The following is a 21,266-nucleotide window of genomic DNA, read 5'->3' as shown; positions in this document are numbered from 1 at the left end:
TATCCACTGTGCCACCTAGATGCCCCAAAACATACTGTCAAGAGACAGCCTAAAGATCATAGGTCTATAAAATATGACAATAAAAAGTCTTGTTGATTGTCTTTCATTTTCAAAGAGGACTAGTGACATCACAAGGTAATAGCTTAACTTTTGTGGGTTTTTTGTTTTTGTTTTTTTTTTTTTTCTTTTTCCTGAGGCTGGGGTTAAGTGACTTGCCCAGGGTCACACAGCTAGGAAGTGTTAAGTGTATGAGACCAGATTTGAACTGGGGTCCTCCTGAATTCAGGGCTGGTGCTCCATCCACTGCGCCACCTAGCTGCCCCCATAGCTTGACTTTTGAATGATAAAATGTTTTAAAATCATAATGAAGAAAATAGTAAGAAGAAAACTACCCAAATTTCTGAACATAAAGAATGGAATTCCAATAGAAATAATTCACAGGTCATCCTTAGAAAGATACCTAAGCCTACACACTCCAAGACACATAGTGATTAATTCAGTTCATAAATAATAAGTTCTGTAAGCCATCAGGGAAAGGCTTTCAAATATAATAGAAAAGAAATTTGGATAACACAAGAGTATTCTACATGTATTCTTTAGAACAATGGAGTTCAGAATGTCAGGGTGCCATACTCAAAAATCTGAGCTTTTACCCCTTTTTACCCCTGTCATATGAAAGAATTGGCTTTGTTTTGGGAGTCAGGCACAATGAAAAGGGGGAATCCTAAAAGCAAGCTCTACAAGAAAGTGGTAGAAATTGCAAGGAGAGAGGAGTATAGAATGGAGAACTAATATTATCACTGTATGAGGAATATAGAAAATAGAGATTAGATAATTATATGGGCCAAGAACCAGAAAATGAGGGTCCTATAGTACAAAGAAAGGAAAGGTAGATAATAAAAAAAAAAGTGTGTTTTTTTTTTAAAGTTTCTATCAAAAGAGAAGAAAAAAAAATTTTTAAACTCCTAAAAAGCAGAGATTGTCTTTTGCCTTTTTTTGTCTCCTCAGTGCATGACACTGGCTCTGGAACATAATAGGTGCTTAATAGATGTTTACTGATTTATTGACAGGTGCCTTTCCTGATCCCTATTCCCCCAAAAATAATTCCCTTGTATATATTTTGTATTTATCTATTAAGATGCATGTCTCCTCCCAACATATTATAAGCATCTTGAGGGCAGGATTTGTTTTACTATTATCTTTATATCACCAGGATCTCAGTACATAGGAAATACTTAATAAAGGCTTGTTGGCTGATTGATAGGAGAGATAAAAACTTAGTTCATCGGAGATATAAAAAACTAAATATCAGGGGCAATTAGGTGGTACAGTGAATAGAGGACTGGCTCTAGAGTCAGAAGGTTCTGAGTTCAAATTCAGCCTCAAACATTTGACACTTATTAGCTATCTGACTCTGGGAAAGTCACTTATTTTTTTTTTATTATTAATTTCCTAATTATAACATTTTTTTGACAGTACATATGCATAGGTAATTTTTTTTTTTTTACAACATTATCCCTTGTACTCCCTTCTGTTCCGAATTTTTCCCCTCCTTCCCTCCACGCCCTCCCCTAGATAGCAGGCATTCCCATATATATTAAATATCTTATAGTATATCCTAGGTACAATATATATGTGCAGAACCGAATTTTGTTGTTGTTGTTGTTGCAAAGGAAGAATTATATTCGGAAGGTAAAAATAATCTGGGAAGAAAAAAAAATGCTCACAGTTTACACTCATTTCCCAGTGTTTCTTTTCTGGGTGTAGCTGATTCTGTCCATCATTGATCAATTGGAATTGGATTAGCTCTTCTCTATGTTGAAGATATCCACTTCCATCAGAATACATCCTCATACAGTATCATTGTTGCAGTGTATAATGATCTCCTAGTTCTGCTCGTTTCGCTCAGCATCAGTTGATGTAAGTCTCTCCAAGCCTCTCTGTATTCCTCCTGTTGGTCATTTCTTACAAAACAATAATATTCCATAACATTCATATACCATAATTTACCCAACCATTCTCCAATTGATGGACATCCATTCATTTTCCAGTTTCTAGCCATTACAAAAAAAGGGTTGCCACAAACATTTTGGCACATATAGGTTCCTTTCCCTTCTTTAGTATTTCCTTGGGATATTAGCTGGGTCAAAGGGTATACAAACTTTGATAAATTTTTGGGCATAATTCCAGATTGCTCTCCAGAATGGTTGGATTCTTTCACAACTCCACCAACAATGCATCAGTGTCCCAGTTTTCCCACAGCCCCTCCAACATTCATCATTATTTGTTCCTGTCATCTTAGCCAATCTGACAGGTATGTAGTGATCTCTCAGAGTTGTCTTAATTTGCATTTTTCTGATCAATAGTGATTTGGAACACTTTCATATGAGTGGAAATAGTTTCAATTTCATCATCTGAAAATTGTCTGTTCATATCCTTTGACCATTTATCAATTGGAGAATGGCTTGATTTCTTATAAATTAAAGTCAATTCCCTGTATATTTTGGAGATGAAGCCTTTATCAGAACTTAACTGTAAAAATGTTTTCCCAATTTGTTACTTCCCTTCTAATCTTGTTTGCATTAGTTTTGTTTGTGCAAAAATGTTTTAATTTGATGTAATCAAAATTTTCTATTTTGTGATAAATAATGATCTCTAGTTCTCCCTTGGACACAAACTCCTTCCTCCTCCACAAGTCTGAGAGGAAAAACTATCCTATGTTCCTCTAATTTATTTATGATCTCATTCTTTATGCCTAAATCTTGGACCCATTTTGATCTTATCTTAGTATGTGGTGTTAAATGTGGGTCCATGCCTAGTTTCTGCCATACTAATTTCCAGTTTTCCCAGCAGTAATAAATTCTTATCGCAAAAGTTGGGATCTTTGGGTTTGTCAAACACTGGATTGCTATTTTTATTCATTATCTTGCCCTATGAACCTAACCTATGCCACTGATCAACTAGTCTGTTTCTTAGCCAGTACCAAATGGTTTTGGTGACTGTTGCTTTATAATATAGTTCTAGATCAGGTACAGCTAAACCACCTTCATTTAATTTTTTTTTTTCATTACTTCCCTTGAAATTCTCGACCTTTTGTTGTCCCATATGAATTCTGTTGTTATTTTTTTCTAGGTCATTAAAATAGTTTCTTGGGAGTCTGATTGGTATAGCACTAAATAAATAGATTAGTTTAGGGAGTATTGTCATCTTAATTATATTCACTCGGCCTATCCAAGAGCACTCAATGTCTTTCCAATTATTTAAATCTGACTTTATTTTTGTGGCAAGTGTTTCATAATTTTGCTCATATAATTCCTGACTTTCCTTTGGTAGATATATTCCCAAATATTTTATACCATTGACAGTTATTTTGAATGGAATTTCTCTTTGTATCTTTTGCTGTTGGATTGTGTTGGTAATGTATAAAAATGCTGAGGATTTATATGGATTTATTTTGTATCCTGCAACTTTGCTAAAGTTCTGAATTATTTCTAATAGCTTTTTAGCAGTCTTTGGGATTCTCTAAGTATACCATCATGTCATCTGCAGAGTGATAGTTTGATTTCCTCATTTCCTACTCTAATTCCTTGAATCTCTTTCTCAGCTCTTATTGCCGAGGCTAGCGTTTCTAGTACTATATTGAATAGTAATGGTGATAGAGGGCAACCTTGTTTCACTCCTGATCTTACAGGGAAAGATTCCAGTTTATCGCCATTACATATGATGTTTACTGACGGTTTTAAATATATGCTCCTTATTATTTTAAGGAATAGTCTATTTATTCCTATACTCTCAAGTGTTTTTAGTAGGAATGGATGTTGGATTTTATCAAATGCTTTTTCTGCATCTATTGAGATGATCATATGGTTTTTATTAATTTGATTATTAATATGGTCAATTATACTAATAGTTTTCCTAATATTAAACCAGCCCTGCATTCCTGGTATAAATCCCACTTGGTCATAGTGTATTATCCTGGGGATGATTTTCTGAAGTCTTTTTGCTAATATCTTATTTAAGATTTTAGCATCAATATTCATTAAGGAGATTGGTCTATAGTTTTCTTTCTCAGTTTTCAATCTACCTGATTTAGGTATCAGTACCATGTCTGTGTCATAAAAGGAATTTGGTAGGATACCTTCAATCCCTATTTTTCCAAATAGTTTATATAGCATTGGAGTTAGTTGTTCTTTAAATGTTTGGTAGAATTCATATGTAAATCCATCTGGTTCTGGGGATTTTTTCTTAGGGAGTTGGTTAATAGCTTGTTCTATTTCTTTTTCTGAAATGGGACTATTTAAACTACTTACTTCTTCCTCTATTAATCTGGGCAAGCTATATCTTTGAAGGTGTTCTTCCATTTCATATAAGTTATCGAATTTATTGGCATAAAGTTGAGCAAAATAGCTCCTAACTATTGTTCTAATTTCCTCTTCATTAGTGGTGAGTTCTCCCTTTTCATTTTCAAGACTAACAATTTGCTTTTTCTCTTTCCTTTTTTAAAATCAGGTTTACTAAAGGTTTGTCTATTTTGTTGGTGTTTTCATAGAACCAACTCTTAGTTTTATTAATTAATTCAATAGTTTTTTTACTTTCAATTTTATTAATCTCACCTTTTACTTTTAGAATTTCAAGTTTCATGTTTGTCTAGGGGTTTTTAATTTGTTCCTTTTCTAGCAATTTTAGTTGTAAGCCCAATTCGTTGACCCTCTCTTTCTCTATTTTATGCAAGTAGGCCTCTAGAAATATAAAACTTTCCTTATTACTGCTTTGGCTGTATCCCACACATTTTGGTATGATGTCTCATTATTGTCATTTTCTTGGGTGAAGTTATTAATTATGTCTATGATTTGCTGTTTTACCCAATCATTCTTTAATATAAGATTATTTAGTTTCCAATTATTTTTTGGTCTATTTTCCCCTGGCTTCTTATTAAATGTAATTTTAATTGCATTGTGGTCTAAAAGGGATGCATTTACTATTTCTGCCTTACTGCATTTGATTTTGAGGTTTTTATGTCCTAGTATATGATCAATTTTTGTATAGGTTCCATGAACTGCTGAGAAGAAAGTATACTCCTTTCTGTCTCCATTTAGCTTTCACCAAAGAGCTATCATATCAAACTTTTCTAGTGTTCTATTTACCTCTTTGACTTCTTTCTTATTTATTTTATGGTTTGATTTATCTAATTCTGAGAGTGCAAGGTTGAGATCTCCCACTATTATAGTTTTGCTGTCTATTTCTTTTTGCAGCTGTCTTAATTTCTCTTTTAAGAATTTAGATGCTGCACCACTTGGTGTTTATATGTTTAATATTGATATTGCTTCATTATTTATGCTACCCTTTAGCAGGATATAATGCCCTTACTTATCTCTTTTAATTAGATCAATTTTTGTTTTTGCTTGATCTGAGATGAGGATGGTTATCCCTGCTTTTTTGGCTTCACCTGAAGCATAGTAGATTCTGCTCTGGCTGCCTGCCCTCAGTCTGCGCCCAGTCTGTTCGACTCTCCCCTGAGCAAACATAGACCTTCTCTGGCGAATTTCTTCTTTTGGTGATGATTGGTGGGTTTCTTTTCCGGTCAAGCATTAACTCTGAGGCTTGTCATGAAGTAAGTCCTAAGAGAAAACGCGGAGCTCAAGCAGCTGTCTGCCTCCATGCCGCCATCTTGGCCGGAAGTCTGGCAAAGTCATTTAACCTCAATTGCCAGGACAGAAGAAAGAAATTAAAGATCAGTTCTAGCTAGGATTTATCAGGAAAGAATTAAAGAATAGATGGTGTTTGTGAATAGGGATGATGAGGGCAGGAGAATAGTTAGAGCATAGGGCAGCACAAATTTAAGGAATAGTAAGCACATCAATTTACTTGACAAAAGGAGGTGTCATTAACTGGAAGTATCAGGAAAGACCTCATGTAACAGAAGTGACATTTTAGCTGAGACTTGAAGGGTAGGGTGCCTACCAAGAATGCCTTGAAGAGATGAAGTTAGGGAAGGAAAGAATTCCAAGCATAGGGAAGAATCTTTACAAAGACACGGAAGAGAGAGATGGATTATTGCATATGGGGAACAGCAAGCTGGCCAAATTGGCTAGAATGTAAAATGAATAACACTGCCATCCTAGCAATCTACTGCTCATCAAGTGTCCAATAGGCAATTAAGCCTTGAGAATAGCAATCCTTCTCTCCCTCATCCTCTACCAAGCAAACCAACTTGTTTCTAGCATTGTCCCTTCAGCTGTTATCCCTTCAGATGAGATCTGGAAACTCCCTCTGCCAGTGCTACAGCTCTCACTTGCTCAATATTCATAGGTACTGAATACCTAGAAAACAAAAATCACCATATACCATCTTGGTATAATCAAATGACTCAACATCAGAAATAGAGATTATTTTACATGAAAATGACACTAAAGAAAAAAATATTAAAATGCATCTTTACCTGGCATTTGGTGGATTCTTTTCACTGGACTTGCAGATGAAATCACCTATATGTGAAATCTTTCCATTATAATGAGAGCCTCTTGGGAACAGAAACTGCCTTATTCAATTATTTTTATTCCTAGTAGTTAGAATGTTTTACACATAGTAAATATCTTTTATTCATTCATTAACCCAACTTCTTTCTTTTACAAATGAATTAATGAAGCCCAAGGCTTTTAAAGTGATTTGCCCAAAGTCAATAGATAATAAATTTCATAGGTGGGATTGAACTCAGGTTCTCCATTCCAGGGCCAGAATTCTTTTCACTAAACTACAATATAAGAAGGGTAATAGGACTTAAAACTGGAAATATAGGTTAATACCAAATTATGGAGCATTCTAAATTACAGACTAAGGAATTTAAACTTTGCTTGGTAGACAATGGGAAGTCATAGAATTATTTTTAACATTGTGGAGTGTGCTTATAAGAACTGTTCATTAGGAAGATTAAGATGGTGACAACAGAAAATGGATTAACACAACAGGATCCTGAAGTCAGGAGACCATTTAGAAGGTGATGATGATGAACAATGTAAGAGAAATTGAGGGTCTGAGAGTGAAAATGAAAGCAATAAAGATAATCTGGAACTATTGCAAAGACAGAATCAATAGGGATCAAAAAATAATTGTATTGGGTAAGGGTGAAAAAAGAGGAGGAAAAAAATGAGCCTAAGATGACTCTCAGGTGCCAATCCTAGATGACCAGAAGATGGAGCTGCTCATATGCACAAGCAAATTTTTTCCCATACTGGTACTTGCTTTCCTTTCCCAAAAAGAACTTATAGTAGAACCAATGATACCTTTTCATGTTTTGTTGAAGGAAGGAAATAAGCATTTATTAAGTGTCAACTATATGCCAACCACCATATTAAATGCTTAATATTTGTGTTTTAGAAATATTATCTCAATTGGTCCTATGAGGTGAGTGCTATAAGTTTCTGCAAAATTGTTTCTAGAATGAAATCACTGAAGTTGAATCCTAATTTTCAGGGCAGTAAGCTCTTTATCTTGTAGTCAACAGCCTAAAAGCTCTAAGGGCCCTTTGAGCTACTTTTGCTTTTGTTAGCTTTTAAAGTACAAAATGAAATGGGATTTGTATGCTCTTCTTTGAAAATAGCAATTGAAAGAGAATAGTAAGTTATAATGGAAAGAACACTGGCCTTAGAAACAGAAGACCTCGGCTCAGCTCCCACACTTTGGACAAATTATTGAGACTCTGTAGACCTCAGTTTCTTCAGCTATAAAAGGAGAGGGTTAGACCGTGAAGTTTCTAGATCTATGATCTAATGATTTGGGATAAAATTCAAATTTATTCTCACAAAGGAAAAAGAAAAACTAACTTGGGTTCAATATAGAACAACATTTTAAAAGGCAGCATTTTTTTAACAATAGTTATTTTATTTATTGTCATTAAATATATTATTATATAACATATATAATATTATTATTAAATATATTGTCAAAATATTTATTTAAATAAATATTTTAAGAGTTGTTTCCAAAAACTTATGGTCAAATATTAGTTATAAATAGTTGACAATCTATGAATGTAGCATGCTCTGTTTACTTTTGGTCTGATAAAGTAGCTTTTAAAAACTAAATGAAAACAGTTAGTAAGTTAATAGCTAGCACTAATGGGACTTCAAAACTGCTGACTTGCCATCAATTTCCCTTCTTGATCTTCCTTCATTCTCTATGGTTTTACACACTATTTTTTCATGCATTGTGGAAACTATTGATTTTAGAAATTAACAAGCAGATCCTGTCTGGAAATAAAGGGAGGGGAGAGACAGAGGATCAGTGAAAGACAGAGAGAGAGAGAGAGAAAGAGAGAGAGAGAGAGAGAGAGAGAGAGAGAGAGAGAGAGAGAGAGAGAGAGAGAGAGAGAGAGAGAGAGACAGAGAGACAGAGAGACAGAGAGACAGACAGACAGACAGAGACAGACAGAGACAGACAGACAGACAGACAGACAAAGACAAGGAGGGGAAGAAAGGTGGGAAGGAGGGAGAGAGGAAGGGAGGGAAGAAGATGGGAGGGAGGGAGGAAAGAGAGAGAGGAGTGGAAGTAGGAGGGAGGGAGAAAAGTTCTAGAAGGGAACAAAATACAACGGAACATCTTCTAACAGAGAAATTTATTTCCTATAATACATGGCCAAGAAATTGGAAAACTCAATTCCTTCAAGTAATAAATACCAAATGTGTTCTCTACGTTTGAATTTATAGAATTTTAGTGCTGGAAGGGACCTTAAAGCTCATCTAGTTTTGTAGGATTTAAAGCTGAAAGAGATTTTGGAAGAGGGTTTAGATTTGTTCCACAGTATAGTGTGTGTTCAGTTCTGGGCACTATATTTTTAAAAAGATGTTGATAAATTGTAGACCATCCAGATGTGGGTAATCAGACACTGTGCTAAGTGCTGGTCATACAAATGATTTGAATTTCAAGAAACATCTATTTAGGCTAAATTTATATCAGTCAATTAGCATTGATTAATCACCTACTATGTGCCAGGCCCTCTTCCAAGTACTGGAATTATAAAGAAAAGCAAAAACCTGGCTCTTGAGGAGCATAATCCAATAGGGAGGACAACATGTAAACTGTGAGCAAAATAGATATATACAGGATAAATTAAAGATCCTCTCAGAGGGAAGGCTCTAATATTAAGGAGGACTGGAAAAGACTCTAGCAGAAGATTGAGCTTTAGATGAGACTTAAAGAAGCATTTTAAGGAAAACCTGATAATCAGAGCTCTCCAAAATGGAAATGGCTGCCTCAGAAAGAAATGGATTTGACTCTTACTAGGGATCTTCAAGAACATCCAGAGTAACTAATTGTGGGCATGCTGAATGATAGTGCTTGTCACATTTTGTGTCATGACCTCCTTTTTCAGGCTGGGAAGTCTGTGGACCCCTTCTCAGAATCATGTTTTTAAAAGCATAAAATACATAGGACTTCCAAAGAAAAATCAATTATATTGAAATAGAATTATAAGGAAGAATAAACACATACACACACACACACACACACACACACACACACACACACACACACACACACACATATATATATATATATATATATATATATACATACATAAATTGAATGTTGCAAAATTACAAATAATAGACCTGGCCACAAAGAAGAGTTATGAAAAGACACTCCCATCTCATTCTTTTGCAGAATCAGGCCATTCATGTGTGTGACACACTGTAATTTTTTATTGATATTCAGCATTTAGCATATATTTGGTGTTTATTGCTTATTAAAGAGTTTTCCTGAATTTCTTTTCTTCCTCTTTCTCCAAAAATCATTATTTGTTATATGAGACAGCTCTCTATGAGGGAAGAGGCAGAGGGATATTAGAAAAAAATTCCGGTAATGCAAAAATTAAAAGCAATAAAAGTATTTTTAATATAACTTTTAGAATATTGGAATAGTTAGCTAGCACAACAGAGTTCAAGATCCACAGACAAGAAGAACTAAGTTCAATTTGCTTTCAGACAATTATTAACTGTATAACCTGAGCAAATAACTTAACATTTAATCACTTAAAATTCTAGTTTTCTTTCATTTTATTTCCAAACCCACCCATACCCCTCTTAAATACACACATATATTTGTGTCCCATGGACACTGGATGTTGCATAGTCTTGTCATTCCTTGCTGTTTTATAAAATTCTATAAAAATGAGTTGGAAAAGGAAATCATAAACCATTCCAATATCTTTGCCAAGAAAATCTTAAATGGGGTCACAAAGAATCAGACACAACTGAAAAAAATTAGAATATTTTAAAGAGAATAAAAAGTAATCAAAATTAAAATCTCTTGCACTGGAAGAGGATTTTGTTCAGGAATGAGTTGGAAAGGATGGTCTTTGAGGTCCTTTTTGTCTTTCAAATTCTGTGATCTACATATCCTAATATAGATGGTGATGAGACTGAGGGGCAGAGATTTTAAGCAACCTTTTTAATTTTAAAATCAGATTCTCTGCCTCTTAGAGAATGGGCTTTCCTTCCGATTGATAAATGGTCAGAGGATACAAATAGACAAGTTTCATATGAAGAAATTAAAACCATTTCTAATCATATGAAAATATGTCCTAAATCATTATTGATCAGAGAAATGCAAATTAAAACAACTCTGCTATAGTGCTACTCACCTCTCAGGTTTGCTAAGATGACAGGAAAAGATTATGATGAATGTTGGAAGGGACGTGAAAACTGGGACACTGAACCACTCTGGAGAGCAATTTAAAAGTATGCCCAAAGGGCTATCAAACTGTGCATACCCTTTGATCCAGCAGTGTCTCTACTGGAACTGTATCCCAAAGAGATTATTCAAAAAAAGAGGAAAGGACTCACATGTGCAAAAATGTTTGTAGCAGCTTTTTTTGTAATGGCAAAGAACTGGAAGGTGAACGGATGCCCATCAGTTGAAGAATAGTTGAATAAGTTATGGCATATGAACGTTATGGAATACTATTGTTCTTTAAGAAATAATCAGCAGGATGATTTCAAAGAGGCCTGGAGAGACTTATATGAACTGATGCTGAGTGAAATGAGGAAAACTAGGAGATCATTGTACATGGCAAAAAGATTATATGATGATCAACTCTGATGCATGTGACTCTTTTCAACAGCAAGTTGATTTAGGCCTTTTCTGAATGTCTTTGTGCAACATTCTGCATTGTTGAGCATTCTCTACTCTCTAATACTCTCTTTTCTCTGGGTTTTTGGGACACCATTGTCTCTTGGTTGTCCCCTTACCTGTCAGAGAAATCTTTCTCAGATTCTTTTGATGGCTTCTCATCTAATTCATGCCTTCTAAACGTAAGTGTCCCCCAAGGTTCTAACCTCAGCCTGTTTCTTATAAATATAAATTTTATATATATACATATATACATATATGTATATATATATGTATGTATATATATAATAAATATAAATTATAAATAAAGTAGCCCTTTATTCTACTTCACTTGGTAAACTCATCACTCCTCATGGATTTAATTATTATAATTCAATTAATAATTTAATTATTAATGTTGATGATTCTCAAATCTACCTATTTTGTTTTAACTTTCCTGCTGACCTTTAGTCCAACTATTTTCCAGATATTTCAAACTAGAAGTCCAATAGACATCTAAAACTCAAAACATCCAAAACTGAATTTTCACTTCTAAATTCTTTCCCTTTTCCTGTCAAAGACATCACTGTCTTCCCAGTCACCCAGGCTCACAATTAGTGTCACCCTCAATTTCTCACTAACCATTGACAACAATTTCACCCTTCAATACATTCTCTTACTTCTGTGACAGTACCACCACTCTTTATACCTCAAGTTTGGACAATTGCAATAACCTTATCTGCCTGACTCAAGTCTTTCTTCACTACAATCAATCCTCCATTAAGTGCCAAAGTCCTTTTCCTAATTCACGGGTACAACCATAATATTCACATACTATACAAAATCACTCCACTGGCTCCTATTTACCTTCCAAATCAAATACAAAAGCTTCTGTTCGGCATTCAAAGCACCACCTCCCTACTACTTTTCTAGTTTTATGTCATCTTATTTCCAGTACCCAAACCCACCCATACCCCTCTTAAACACACACACACACACACACACACACACACACACACACACACACACACACATCTTTGTCCCATCGACACTGGATGTTGCATAAATAGTCTTGTCATTCCTTGCTGTTTTATAAGCAAGATGTTCCATCTCTCAGACCCAGGAATTTTCTGCCTTTTTCCCATGTCTAGAAAGCTCTCACTCTTGGCTTAAAGGACTTCTTTCAAATTCTAAATAGTGGGGAAATTACAATAAAATTTTTGCATCCTGCATTTGTTCTTTCAGAGGAATTTCTGTATTTGAAATGGAGAACAGTATGAGGCCTCCCCCATAACCTTCTGCTGGGTATTATGCTTCATTCTTCATGGAGAAAATTGAGAGCTTTCACTGAAAAGTCCATCTTCTCTCCTCACCTCACATTATTCAGATCTTCTCTCACTGTCTCTTTCTTCAAAATTCTGTCTCATAAATAAGCTGTCCTTTTTCTTAATACACTAAATACCCTTTGCATACATGTTTGATGCTGGTCCAGCCTCTCTTCTCCCACAGTCTGTTCCCTCTGTAAACTCCACTCTCTCACTAATCTGGAAACTCTCCTTGACTTCTTCCCTACTGCCTCTAAATACACAGCAACTTTGATCTGGCCATCCCTGCTAAATAGCATCCTGTATCTCTCTTCCCTTTCATATCTAACTAAACTCTTTGTGAATGTTATCTACATTTGTTAACTTATACTTCCTCTCATTCTATTCTTTGCATTGCCTCAGACATCATTATTCCAGTTGAAAATACTATCACCAAAGTTACTAATGATTATTTAACTATTAAATCTAATAGCCTTTTTTTAAATCTTCATCCATCCTGGCTTCTCTATGTCTTTGACATTGTCAATCACCTCAACTCCTGGATAATCTTTCCTTTCACCTGTGACTCCAATAAGCTTTGCATACATAACAATTTCAACAGATGAGTTAAACCAGGTTGAGGGTAATGAGAAGTCTTAAACCTGTCTGTGAAATAGGAGGGTCAACCCTAACACGAGAAGATTTCTCCTGGTAGAATGGGAAAATTAGAGCAATTTGTTCCAGTAGTCATGAGGGTGATTGAAGCAGGCATTATAGCGTTCTTGGAGATTGGTTAGACATCAAAGACATCAAGTTCACGCACTGCATATCAAGTCATCAATAGTCATCTTGATTCTGGCTTACCACTAAACTGTGAGGCAATGGATGAATCAAAAGACTCACCCATATCCTTTGGCCATTCAGGTAGGTAGGACTTTACTTATCTCAAAGTCATGTGGTAACAGGTAAGTGATAAAGCAGCAGGTGCAGATATTCTGGGAGCTGCAGTCACAACCCTGCACACAGATGGCCCAGGCCACTGAGTCTCCTTCTCATTAGAAACATCAGTAGAATTCAGCAGTTCCCTGAACAGCCTTTTAAAGATCACATGAAGAAGAGGCTAGAAAGAGTGCCTAAAAAGCATCTGTTGCCCAACCCTGGTCTGATTACCGTGGCGGTTGGGATCCCACCTTGTGGTCAAAAGATGAAAAATGTACAAAATTTCTGCAAGGATGGAATGTGCCCACACTTATACACAATACAAAATCCAGTAGACCTGAAAGACAAACAGCTCCTGTTGCAGAAGAATAAAGCAAATATCACAACCAAATAGTAGCTCTGAGTAAATAAGGCTGGGAAATAAAGGTCAGTTTCTGAAGTCAGAGCTAGGTACACATTTTTTTCTGCATTGGTCACAGTGCAAGGAAGTCCCATGAAGTTGCTATAAGTTTTGCAATTAAAAGTAATCTAGTCAACAAGATTGTGTGATCACCAAAAGGAATGAATAACAGGTACATGACATTGTGATTGCCACTTGCAAGAAAATACCACTCTGTAGAGGGCCTGGACTCTGAAAAGGTACACTAGAATCAAGGACATCAGAATGCTTATAGTTAAGCACCTACTCAGTGTGAGATAATGGTTCTCTAAACATATACTTAATGTGACGGTGATGTAATGGGCAGGTAGCACATGATCAGTGTGCTATCAGTGTGTGATATAATCGTACTGAGGTATTTAAGAACTGAAAGTCTCTCCGACACAGACACAGAAGGATTGTACTTCATCTTTGACCAGCCTCGTGGTGACCCTCCTGCCTTCATCACTTCTCAGCCTAAAGACCAAGATCTGTCCAGAGATCCTCCAGAAATCTAGTCCGGATATTACAATTTGGCATCCAAACGTGGGGCACTAGAAACGCAGGGCCTTGCAAAGCAGGTCAACGGACACAATCGTAAGCTCAGTGGAGAAGTCCCTGTGACCTGGAAATAAACTGAGTGTAAAAATAGACAAGCAGGAAATTTTGGTAAGGGCTAACCTAGTCACTTTCGTTTTTTAGCTGAAACAGGGCAAAAACTAAGAAAAGAACCTCCCCACCCTGAGAGAAATGTGTAGATTAATTTATGTTAATAAAGAAGCAAAGTTTGTTGGTAACTTGGAAGCAGATCACTGGCTTCTTAAATATATTAGAGTGCACATCTCCTTGTTTCTCTAAGGAAGAAAAATTAGAACCAGATATGTGGGAACCTAGTGGGAGAACAACTAATTGAATATTACAAAGCTATGGGTCCTGACATTCTTGAGGAAATTCCTGAGGAAATATTTCTTATGTACAACATAATATAATTGGCTTTAAAGAATCCCACAAGTTCTAAAAAAAAAAAAAGAAAAGTTTTAAGGTAACAGCCAGACAAATAAGTGTGAGGAGAAAGAGCAGGAGAGAGATGATGCTGACAAAGCAACTGAAAAGCATGGAGAATTGGACAGGAGAGGAGTTAAGTACAGCCCTATCTTTTCTTCCTGGGAAGATACTCCATACTTTGATAGCAGCAGAAGCAATTCGCTCATATGCTGCTAAAGGGTAATTAATCTGTGCTGAAGTGTCTGCATAAGGACATAAACCTGCTAGTTGATCAGAGGTGACTGGTATATCATTGGAAGGGTTGGTAGACACGGGTGCAGATCATACGTCATTAGAGGTGCCAGCTGGCCCAGTCATTGGCCAAAGATTAAGGCAGATACCTATATGTCTGGCATAGGAGGATCAATAGCAGCTGAAATTAGTGCTACCCCTTTGAGATGGATATTTGAAGGTGAAACAGGAGTTTTTACTTCTTTTGTAGTTGAAAAAATCCCCATCAGTCTATGGGGAAGAGATATCTTCCAACAGTTAGGATTACAATTGAGTCTTTTGGGTGCCTAAAAAGCTGCTGTTGAAGACCTGCCTGCACTCTCACTTTGTTTCCATTCAATGGAAAACTGATACACCAATGTGTGTAGAACAATGGCCCTTAACAAGTGAAAAAACTCAGGTCTTATTAGATACAGTACAGGAGCAACTTGACCAAGGACACTTATAACCTTCTCTAAGTCCTTGGAATTCCTCTGTATTTGCTATTAAAAAATCTGGAAAATGGAGGCTATTTTGAGAAAATTAAATGCCCCATCTCCCACTCAATTGTCTAGAGAATGGCCTTTTTGGGTTATAGATATTAAGGATTGTTTCTATTCTATCCCTCTAGATAAGGAGGATAGGAAAATATTTGCCTTTTCAGTACCCAACATTAATTTAGCTGAGCCTTATAAAAATATGAATGGGTAGTTTTGCCAAAGAGAATGAAAAATTAGCCCTACTATGTGTCAAATGTATGTGGCTGCTGCTCTTACTCCAATAAGAAAAGCATTTCCAAAAGTTATGTTGTTACATTGCGGATGATATCTTAGGGTGTGCCCGTGAAGAGCAAATGTTAGAAGCATGTCTACAAAAAAACATAGAAACACTAAGGAACTACAAATTGCATATAGTTCCAAAAAAAAAAATTCAAAGGCATGCTCCTTTTCAATATTTAGTATATAAAGTATATCCTAAAGTATATGCTTACACTACAAAAACTTTCCTTAAGAACAGAGAAGTTGGACACCTTAAATGACTTTCAAAAATTGATAGGAGATATCCAATGGATGCATCCACTGTTAGGCTTAACTACCTACCAGCTATAATCATTATATGATATTTTAAGGGGAGATACCAACTTTAAACTCACCACACCAGCTTACAAAAGAAGCTTCAGAGGCTTTGAGAGAAGTTGAACTGGCTTTATCCAATGTGATTGAATTACTCAAAAACCCTTGGAAATATCAGTTTGTGCTACAAAAGAGGCCCCAACAGCAGTCCTTCATCAAGGAGATAGTGTGTTAGAGTGGGTGAACCTCTCAGCACAACCAGAACAAAGCCTTACTCCTGACCCAGTGCTTGTGGCTAGAATTTTATTAAAGGCCAGTAAGCCAGCAGTACAATTATCTGGGATAAGACCTGACAAGATATACACCTTTTATACCAATGCACAAATTAATGTATGCTGTGAAACCATCCCAGAGTGGCAAATTTTATTAGCCATGGCTCCAAATTTTACACACAGGTCTCCATTAAAGATAATCCAGCCAATCTTCAACATAAAGAAGAGCCAACTCACTTCCAGTTGATCAATGATGGACAGAGGTAGCTACACCCAGAGAAGAAACACTGGGAAGTGAATGTAAATTGTTAGCACTAATATCTGTCTGCCCAGGTTACATGTACCTTCGGAATCTAATGCTTATTGTGCAACAAGAAAATGGTATTTACACACATGTATTGTATCTAGGTTATATTGTAACACATGTAAAATGTATGGGATTGCCTGTCATTGGGGGGAGGGAGTAGAGGGAGGGGAGGATAATTTGGAAAAATGAATACAAGGGATAATGTTATAAAAAATATATATAATAAAAAAATAATCCAGCCATTACCTAATTGGCAATGAATTTTTGAAGAAAAGGTTTCTAAAGTTCCTCTTGAAGGACCAACTATTTTTACAGATGCATCCAAACATAATATTTGTGCTGTATACTTTCATGACTTAACTATAAAGAGAGAAGTCAGAACTCCTTTTCAATACACTAAGCAGAATATTTGTGTGTAATTATGCTAGCTCTTACCTATTATACCTATTATGGTGATGTAATGGGCAGTTAGCTCATGCTCAGTTGTTGCAGTGATGTAATCATACTGAGGGATTTAAGAACTAAGAGTCTCTCAGACACAGACACAGACACAGAGAAGACTTGGGACTCCATCTGTAACCATCCTTGTGGCTCTCCTGCCTTTATCACATCTCCACCTAAAGACCAAGGCCCATCCAGAGATCCTCCAGAAAGCTAGTCTGGACATTACATCATCAGTGCCTATGTTCCACTATTTTGAACCCTGATGAAATCAAAGAAATAATTTATGAAGACCTGGTGACCTTTATGTTTCAAAAAAAGACAAATTTATAATTCTGGATGACTTTAATTTTACAGTAAGTTCAGACATAGCAGGGAATCCTTGGTAGGAATGGAGTTGGAAACAGCAATAACAATGGTCACTTACTATTAAATATTTGTGCATCTCATGATCTTCTCATCACTAACACTATCTTCTATTTACCTAAATGCAATAAATAAATGCGCCATTGTAGTAAACATTGGCATTTAATGGATATTGTGATTGTAAGGAGAAGAGACAAATAGAATGTGAGAGGGGCAAAGGCAATGTGTGGCACAGAGTGCTGGATTGATCATAGACATATCCAAGCTAAATATTTGCATTCAACAAAAGAGACAACCCCAAATTAAAATGACTGTGAGAAGAGCCAACAGTATAAAATTAGAGAGCTTTTCTTTCTTTTTTTTTTTTCTAATAGTCTTTCTTTTTATTTTTTTTATTTTATTTTTTTTGAGGCTGGGGTTAAGTGACTTGCCCAGGGTCACACAGCTAGAAAGTGTTAAGTGTCTGAGACCAGATTTGAACTAAGCAGGAAAAGTTGAATGAAAAGTTGACCTGAAATACTGTTGGCAACAATAGAACAGAAAAGAAAAGGATAGCTTTCTCAAATTTTGAAATCCAGAATACTTAAAAAAAATCAAGATTGGTTTGACAAAAAATGATGGGGAAATTCAGAACCTGCTAAATGAAAAATGAGAACTAACCAGTTTACCAGCAGCATAAATCACCCATATCTAAGAAAGCAGATAGAATATTTAATTCTATCAAAAGTAAAATATAATCAAAGTTTAGAGAGATGAGGATTCTTGGCTTAGTAAGAAGGCAGATGAGATTCAGTTTTATGCTGGTAGTAACAATCCAAAGTACTTTTATGATGCCCTGAAGGTTATCTACAGGCCAAAGACCTACGGTTTACCTCAATTACTCAGTATTCATGGAGTCACTTAGATTAGTGATAAGAACACATTCCTACAGAGATGGACTGACCATTTCCATCATCGTGTTCTCAACAGACTATCATCAATATCAAGCCACTGACTGTTCATCTCAGGTTGAAGTCAATCTCTCCCTATTTGAAGAAGAGGATTTGAATGCCACTAGATTCCTTTTATGTGGGAAAGCATCTGGTGCTGGTTCTATTCCAGGGTGAACTTTACTAGGTTAGGGCTCCATTGCTCATACAAAAGCTGACTGAAATTTTCCAGATTATATGGAAAGAGGAAATTATTCCCCAGAAGTTCAAGGATGCCTCCATTGTCCATCTCTAGAAAGGTAAAGGTAGAAAATCATAAGGGGGTCTCTCTCTCTCTCTCTCTCTCTCTCTCTCTCTCTCTCTCTCTCTCTCTCTCTCTCTCTCTCTCTCTCTCTCTCTCTCTCTCTGTCATTGCTGGCAAGATTCTCTCCAGAATTCTCCTTAATAAGTTAATTCTTCACCTGAAAGAAAGTCATTTACCTGAGAGCCAGTATGTCTTCAGAAGAGGCTGAGGAACAATCAATATGCTGTTTGCAGCCCAAAATTTCCAGGAGAAATGGCAAGAACAGAACAGAGGTCTGTACACAAAGCTTAGATCTGACTAAGGCCTTTGATACTGTTAGTTGTGAGGGTTTATGGAAAATTTTGTTTAAATTTGGTTTTCTGGAGAAGTTCATCAGTAGTGCACATCAATTTCATGGCAGCATGCTTGCCCAGGTTCTGGGTAATAGATGGTGCTCTATCATTTTCCCAGTCACCAGTGGTGTTCCAGTGGATTGAAACAAGGCTGTATGGTTTCTCCCATGCTTTCTTTTGTAAGCATATTTTCAACTATATTGTCAAACTCCTTCAATGAGAACAAACACAGCATCAAGGGCAGTTACCACACTGATAGTAAATTCTCCAACATGAAAAGGCACAAGCCAATACCAAAGTGGAGGGAATGTTGATTATGAATTTTTTGTTTGCAGATAATTGTGCACCCAATGCAGCCTCTAAAGCTGAGATACAATAAAGTATGGATTGATTCTTGTGCAAATTTTGGCCTAACAATTAACACTAAGAAAACACAGGTGCTCCACCAGTCAACACCACGTCATCCATATGTGGAACCATCAGTTATAGCAAATGGAGAAGTTTTGAATCCTGTGAATAAGTTCACTTACTTAGGCAGTACATTTTCCAAGAATGTGCACATTGATAATGAGGTTGACACATGCATTGCCAGAGCAGACTCAGTGGTTGGAAAGCTCTGAAGGAAAGTGTAAGAGAGAAGATGTATTAGACTGACTACCAAACTGAAGGTCTACAGAGCAATTGTGCTGACCTAGTTATTGTATACCTGCAAAACCTGTACAGTGTACCAGTGCCATGCCAGGAAACTGAATCACTTCTATTTGAATTGCCTTAGGAAGATTCTGAAGATCACTTGGCAGAATAAGATACCAGACACTGAGGTCCTTTCTCAAACTAAACTGACAAGCATTCAAGCTCTGCTTCAGAGTAGAGCTTCTTTTGGGTTAGTCACATTGTTTAAATGCCAAATGGATGCTTGCCAAAAAGCACTCACATGTTAGTCCCAAAAAGTGATATAAGGACACTCTCAAGGTTTCTCTTAAGAATTTTGGAACTGATTGTGTAAAAAGGAAGACACTTCTACAGGATCACCCAGTATGCTGTGCCCTCATCAGAGAAGGTGCTCTGTTCTATTAGCAAAACAGAATTGAAGTAGCTCAAAAGAAACATGAGACATGCAAATTTAGAGAATCTACCCCAAATGTTCACATGGATTATTTGTGCCTGACCTGTGGTAGAGCATTCCAAGGTCAAACTGGGCTGATGAGCCACTAACAGACACACTGTAACTTAACTCTTTTTTTTTAATTTATTAATTTTATAATTATAACATTTTTTTGACAGTACATATGCATAGGTAATTTTTTTTTACAACATTATCCCTTGTACTCCCTTCTGTTCCGAATTTTTCCCCTCCTTCCCTCCACCCCCTCCCCTAGATGGCAGGCATTCCCATACATATTAAATATCTTATAGTATATCCTAGGTACAATATATATGTGGAGAATCGAATTTTGTTATTGTTGTTGTTGCAAAGGAAGAATTGTATTTGGAAGGTAAAAATAATCTGGGAAGAAAAACAAACAAACAAAAAAATGCTCACAGTTTACACTCATTTCCCAGTGTTCCTTTTCTGGGTGTAGCTGATTCTGTCCATCATTGATCAATTGGAATTGGATTAGCTCTTCTCTATGTTGAAGATATCCACTTCCATCAGAATACATTCTAGTACAGTATCATTGTTGAAGTGTATAGTGATCTTCTGGTTCTGCTCGTTTCACTCAGCATCAATTGATGTAAGTCTCTCCAAGCCTCTCTGTATTCTTCATATTGGTCATTTCTTACAGAACAATAATATTCCATAACATTCATATACCATAATTTACCCAACCATTCTCCAGTTGATGGGCATCCATTCATTTTCCAGTTTCTAGCCACTATGAAAAGAGCTGCCACATTTTGGCACATACAGATCCCTTTCCTTTCTTTAGTATTTCTTTGGGATATAATCCCAGTAGTAGCACTGCTGGGTCAAAGGGTATGCACAGTTTGATAACTTTTTGGGCATAATTCCAGATTGCTCTCCAGAATGGCTGGATTCTTTCGCAACTCCACCAGCAATGTATTAGTGTCCCAATTTCCCCACATCCCCTCCAACATTCATCATTATATGTTCCTGTCATCTTAGCCAATCTGACAGGAGTGTAGTGGTATCTCAGAGTTGTCTTAATTTGCATTTCTCTGATCAATAGTGATTTGGAATGTAACTTAACTCTAACATAGT

Source organism: Sminthopsis crassicaudata, chromosome 6, assembly GCF_048593235.1.
Source record: "Sminthopsis crassicaudata isolate SCR6 chromosome 6, ASM4859323v1, whole genome shotgun sequence".
Lineage (NCBI taxonomy): Eukaryota > Metazoa > Chordata > Mammalia > Dasyuromorphia > Dasyuridae > Sminthopsis > Sminthopsis crassicaudata.
The sequence above is the reverse complement of the archived record's forward strand: the minus strand, read 5'-3'. Positions refer to the sequence as shown.